Below are 7,258 nucleotides of genomic sequence, written 5' to 3'. Positions count from 1 at the left end.
AGCTACTTAAAAACATACTTTGCAATTTCGACAAGCATTTACTCGCATTAAACTTCAAATTACTTACTTTCTGTCCTTTAAAAAAAATACTGAAATTATTTCCTTTTTGTCGCTTTTTGTCCCAAGACGATATTTGACTTTTATTTTCTTTTCGATTTTAAGAACGCAAACTTTTGACAGATATTGCCTCTTCCGCGATAATCGGAAACTACTTAGAGTAAATGTTAGCGTTAACTTTGCAAAATTGCAAGCATTAACGTAACTTTCAAAAATATAGCCTTGGCTGTAAGTATAAAACATCTTTTATTTATTGTATATTCTTGGAAAAAATGATAATAAGAGCCAAAGAAGGACTAATAAAATATTTAAATTGTTATAAAAATAAATATTATTTTTCAGTAAAACTATTTTTTAATTTATTTTCTATTAAATATTAAATATTAAAAATGTTTACATCAATTTGTGGGGGTGCTTTATACTTATGGTAAAGGCTGTAAATCTTAAAAATTCTCTGAAGTTGTAATAAGATTCTGTGATATATAGATATTAATATGTAAACGTTGAAATTGTTGAAAAGATATATCCCCTCCGTCGGAATTTATAATCGTCGTATATTACAACAAATATACATATAATATATAACCACGCTAAAATGTTTGAGAAAAGTTTGTAACAAAGTATTTATCTTGAAAGCGTCTTCATATATTTCCACGATTTACGCGATGAGTTATTGCAAATCTGGCCTTAAGATGCATCGAGGTCTAGCCAGAGATAAGGGAACCTACCAGAGGATTCGGCACGGAAATTCCCTGACCCTCCAGACCGTACGGTTACGGGGGCAGGTTGAAGATAAGGAAGCCGGCCACACCTTTTTACGACACCCGAGACAACCGCGCCCGGAGAGTCACGGTCGCCGAGAGTCCGCGCCAGAAATAATACTCCGTCGGACTTTACGGTGAGATACTTCACTGACGTGGTTCACGCAAGACGTATGCTCGCGTTGTTCTGTCCGTGCGAAACTTTAACACAAGAAGTTATGTTACCGCAAGAAACTGCAAGACGGATGCTTCTACACCCCGCTAAATTTTTAAAGAGAAAGAAAATTTTTATTGGACCTAGATATTATCAAACTTAAGTCTTTATAACACTATATTAAAAGTTTTTTAAAAACTACTTCTTTTAATCTGATTACTCTAAGGATTTAAAGACTTCCATCATTTGTAAATCCAGCTTATATATTGAGATCTTTTTCTTTATGATTGTCTTATCAAGTTCTCGGGCGTTAGCAATCATGTTGACTATTAATACTTTATTAACGGCTGCTCTAAAAAGTGTGCGATCTTGTCAACATTCTGTACCTATATGACTCAAGTTCTTAAATTATGAAGGGGAAATCTTTTCCTAAGTTCCCTTTTACTTGCGTTTCTACCCTAAATTATAAGATGTAAGAAGGCTTCTCTGGCTATATGATATCATACATATATGATATGACCCAAATAAGCTATCTTTTTGGATTTGATGTCTTTGATAGCCTCTTTTTCTTTATCTCTTCTCAAAAGAACATTCTCATTTCTAATCCTATCGATTCCGCTTATTCACAACATGCATCTATACAGCCCCATGTAGAACAAATTATTCCAGCAATAAGCAAAAACATTGCAATGTTTCAGCAATATTGCGGTAACATTGTAATGTTGCTTTATCAATATTATATTTCACCAATTTACTGCAAGCTTCTGCTATGGGACCACATTTTGAATGCTTCGAGCTTATTGACATCTATAATAAATAGTGAAAATCGTAAACGCCATAATATTTTTTTAATCTTTAACACATCCGTTATTAAAAATATACAGAATGTCCTGAAATTCGCAAATCAAAATACTATGGCAAAAAATTTTCGAAAAATTAAGTAAAAGTAGTCCTTTGTAAATTTATATTTGAAACAATAGTTTTTTAAGACACAAGGATCTTAAAGCTGGCCAATAAATACAAGCCTTACGTCTTAAAGTTGGCCAATCAATACAAGACTTTAGACAGTCGCATGTCCGGTCGTTCGTGCGGTAGATTATAGCGACCGCGTGACAGACCGTAGATGACCGTCTAAACGTAATCTCTGATTGACTAGCTTCAAGTCCTTATATCTCAAAAATTGCTTAAAATAAAAATACAAATAACAATTTTACTTTATTTTTCAAAAACTTTCTTGTTAAATTATTTGTATATGCGAATTTCGGAACACCCTATATAGTAACTATTTTTAGCAGATATTCTACGAAACCATACGAACATTAACTATAACTTGGACATAAACTATTACAAACATTGGATTGGATTTGTAGTATTACTAAAATATTGGATTAGATGCTATAGGCACTACATAGGTTCGTAAACTTTATTTACTGAAATAGCATTCAATTCTGCTAATACAGCTAATATAACAGCAATTGAATATTGAAATCTGTATGAACGATGTAATTAAGTAAATACGCAAAACGATACAGTTGTACAGATCGAACGTTGTGATTACGTAATTTTAAAATAGAATTTTGTATTATTTTTTAACAAAGCAATTTATTTAATAAAGTATTAACTATACATAAATTTTATCATCTTTTTTATGAATGAGAATAAATGTGCGTTCATCAGTAAATCGTAAATATTATAAAATATAAGAAACTCATTACGTAAAAAATAAATCGTCATATAAATAACTTTTGTGTTGCAATGCAAGTGTAAATCAGGCCACGTTAAGCTTGAACAATAAAACGTCACGTTAAGGGTTTATATCCAGAGTTAATTTTCTTATCAAAATACACGCCTCTCCGTGCACCGTCCTTCGCTCTTTCCGGTGATTTATACGCGACACTCGTGCACTTGTCAGCAAAAGGTAAGGCCAATAATCGCCGTCGTACGGCAAATGGAATTTTCAGCGACTTCACATATGGCATTTCGTGGTGAAAGCGCGATCGAAGATAATTAAAGCGCCGTCCCCGCCGAGCGTAAAACTCGCGTACGATCACAAAGCGAATAATGGAGTAACAAGCCGGCGGAGAGAAAGGGGAAAAAAATCGATGATGTCGTCGAATCCTGGTGCTTATCGAAAGGTGTGTGCTGAAAAAAATGTGATGGAAAATGGAATGACGGGGGCGGGCGCGGACGGAGCGTTCCCGTTTACGGCTCTGCGGAGCCGGGGAAAATGGGATTATGCTTTTCAATTAAAATATATATATAGTTCCAAGTCTCCAAAATGAACCATAAAAGAAATTTACGTCGCTCAGAATATACCGCTGCTTTAAATGCTAAAGTTGTTGAAAATCTTTTCAATGTGTATGCAGTTCTCATATCGGAAAGATATTAAATCAACTTGGTGTATTTGTGTCAATATAAGTAAAAGAAGAGAAAAAAATATACGCTTATCGACAAAAATGAATGACGATAAGTAATTTACTAGCAGGTAAAATGAATTGACAAATAAAAGTTGACAAATGAGGTGACAAATGGAGCGATAAGAACAATTTCTCGATAATCGAACGTTGTTCGATACTTGTAATAAACATCCTGATATGCGTATTAGAGATTGTTTAAATATTCTGAAAAATAGCTAATTATTATTGACAAGAACAAAGATATGCAAGATACGCACAACAAGAATAAGATACACAAACAACTCGCGTCACTCGCATGTGAATCTCTGACAGGCGAGACGGTCTCGCGGAAATTATTAATTAATTATCCATTTGGCAGACCTTTCACTTGGCGCTTCTCAAATTTAATTGGATTTCGAGAGTGAATGAGTTAATGACAGAGTTTCCTTCTCCTTAAAGCAAAACGAAACAAAAATTTACTAGAAATTTACGGGAAACGCGAGAAAACCACTGAATGCAAGAAATAAAATTCCACTAGAAATGAAAAATTCGTGATTTATATTTTTCTGTTTTTTTACGACCGTTGTAGATTTAACGAATTTTTTTGTCGCTGTGATCCAATTTTCTCTTCTGCTACGCGTACGCGTAGATGAACTATGTTTCCAACTTGATTTGCTTTTATTATCATATGGAATACACAACACGCAGCTCGCATGCTATCTGCTCAAACTATCGTATATTTTCTATATTGCCAAATATATGAGGCTGTAATCTTGACTGCGCCAGAAAAGTTTCTTTATATATCTTTTTATCTTTTTATAGGATGAAATAATTCGCGAATGTGCTGTGGTAAAATTCGATTTTTATGCAAGAATAAAAAAAATATCCCGCGCAACGATTTCCTGCGATATCTCTCACAAATTCCGAGAAAATAAATAAGTAGAAATTAGCTACAAACATGTTCGTAGAAGTATTTCTTGAAATTGAATTGCATTTCGAAAAGTAAATTTATCATTGTAAATATTAAACTTCTCTAATACATATGAAGCATATCGCATGTATATTTTCAGCTTTGATCGTCAATAACACGTTGGGTGGTCCACAGATATGCAGTACCATATGGAAACAATCTTACATTCTTACATTCGTATTATAAAAGCAAGTAGACAGAACGCATTTCAAAAGCTATATATTTGCTTTTACGAGCATCCGGAGAATCACGTCCCACGTGTTTTCCTTTCGTTATACCTCTCCAATCTTAGTAAACAAGATATAATCAAGTTACATCGTAAATCTTATTCTCTAGTGAGTCTAGCGCGAATGTAAAAATGTCTTTTCCTTTAAACGATTCGGAGATAACGAGAAGTTTTTAGTGATGCAACCGATGTGTCCGAGGAATAAAAGGGCTTAGTTAAATCTTTTGTCGTACCCCTCCCGTATTCACATAGGTATTTACGAGAAATCAAGTTATTACACAAAATTATCTCAAGAATGTAATTAATGCGACGAGATAATTAATCGCGAAGCGATTTCTTCCGAAAATAGATATAAAAGCCAGACGGACTTGATCTAAATTTATTCTCCTGCAGCACGGGGCACTTCAACGTCGTATCCGATGAATAAGATATCGTTCCTACTACGTCGTTTGCAGCATCGATAGTGCCGCACATGGCGGATGTGTCATGTATTCGCGGACGACGTGGTGACGGAGTGACGCGTATTTGCAGCAAGAGCACACAGAGCTTGCCTATATATATATATATATATATATATATGCGCACCTGGAAATCCGTATGTCTCATGTACGCCGGATTTTTCGGTCTCACCGGAAATAGCTTCCCTCAGTCCCATCAGACACGGTAGGCAAGTTTCCAGAACAAGTGCGATAAAGCTTTTTCTCTCTCGTGCGCGCGCGTGAGCTTTACTCGCGCCGGATATTGTATTTCCGCTCCCCGCATCTGCAATTCCCGATTTTCTGACTCCCATCCGGAAAGCTTCTCGCGTCCTCCTTTGACAATTTTATCACGAAAGTCTCAGACCACTTTCGTGGAAATGCATCGCGGGGCGGTAGCGCAAAGATGCACAACTAGAGCAAGCAAGAGAGCTACCTCTCCGGGGAAATTGCGAACGAGCAATTAATTTCGCAAGTTGGTTCGACTCTCACAGTGCTTTGGCTTACCGCCTTTTGCAAGATATTATTCGGCTTATTGCGACTGATGAAATTAAAAATATACAAACGATGCGTAGATTTGCTGCGACTATTTCACGTAACAAAAGCTTAAGGAAAATTGATAAATAATGAAATCAAAATTTTCTTTTCCCCCGCACAAAAATTTTGAAAATGACGAAACAGTTTTATAAGATATATTTCTAGAGTTGAACTCTAGAATTAACTTCCTCTATATTTAGTATTTGAACTACATATTAAAGAATCAACGCAATCAAATTGAGAGAAGATCACGCACGGTTATAGCTGCAGGATCTTGGTGCTCCTAATATTTCTATGTAAATTTTTCATACATATTCTAGTTTCAGCGAACTGTGTACCGTTACTTTTGGATTCAACACAGCTCTTTGCTTTAAGACATCTGCCCCGGAAAGTCGGGAAGTCTCAGGTTCAAAACCTGGCTAAGGTAATATTTTTCGCAGCAAATAATTCTTTATAGCGCATCGTGGGGTAGGAGGGATTTCATTAGACGCCAGTGAACATCAGTATTTATTAAATTGATTATCAATTTAATCGTATGATAATATAGTTCTGTTTCAAGCAAAGAGCTGTGTTGAATCTGAAAGTAACGGCACACACTGAAACTAGAATAAGTATGTAAAATTTACATAGAAATATTAGGAGCACAAAGATCCTATTATGATCGTGGCCTTCTCTTAATTTGATTGTATTATACAGAGATGGTCGAAATATATTGATATATTGATTAAAGAATCAAATTTAACTGGACAGTATTCGCGAATCCGGTAAATTCCGATATTTTTTTCAATTATGCGCTAAATCCAGATAACGTGAAAAATTGTTCATAACAAATATTTTTTACAACTTTACATAATTTTATTCCTCAAATTTGGACCTTCAAAATGAGAAAAGAAAGTTTAATTACGTTAACTTTAAACAAAGATAAATTTAAAGAAGTTTTATCGGGTATACATTAAACCTGCGAATACCATGCGATTAAGGAAATTTCGGAGCAAATACTAATTAGGGTTAAATCAATTTTTTGAGTTAAACAACATTTTGTTATTTTTAACTTTCATTATATCAAAATGTATTATTTTAATACGAAATATGTGTTTAGAAAATCAACCATATTTAATCCATTTCTGCAGTTGAATTACTTAAGTATCAAACCAAACAACGTCCATGTAAACGTAGCATTTACTAACAGGTAAATACTGGACTAAATTTGAGTCTATATCTCTAGTAAATCATAAACTAAATTTGAGTGAAATTTAATACATTTAATACATGAGTTAAATTGTTCAACGCCATCGTTTTAGTTAAATTAACGACATGAGTAGGAGTAATGGCGACCTACGGGTATGATTAAACTGGTGACTTAAATTGGATGTAGTTTGAAATTACAAATTTTACAGTTGGTCGTTTCACATAAAAGTTGCCAGTTTTTAAAATTCTGCAATGAAGAAGTTCCGACAAAAGTAAATTATTATAATGTTGAAAGAGCGCACGTCGATCTATATAATGTATGCGCTTGAAAGAAAAATAAGATGGTAAGCGCTGGTAGGGATGCAAATTGACTGGGAGTTCCGGGCGAAGTTACATCATGATAATCGAAATTAAAATTTTAATTTTGAAGTGAAGGACACTTCAACATTCTTCGCCGCGTAATTATCTCTCTCTCCCTCCCTCCCTCCTCCTC

The sequence above is a fragment of the Wasmannia auropunctata genome, unplaced genomic scaffold (assembly GCF_000956235.1).
Source record: "Wasmannia auropunctata unplaced genomic scaffold, wasmannia.A_1.0 LD336078.1, whole genome shotgun sequence".
Lineage (NCBI taxonomy): Eukaryota > Metazoa > Arthropoda > Insecta > Hymenoptera > Formicidae > Wasmannia > Wasmannia auropunctata.
The sequence above is the reverse complement of the archived record's forward strand: the minus strand, read 5'-3'. Positions refer to the sequence as shown.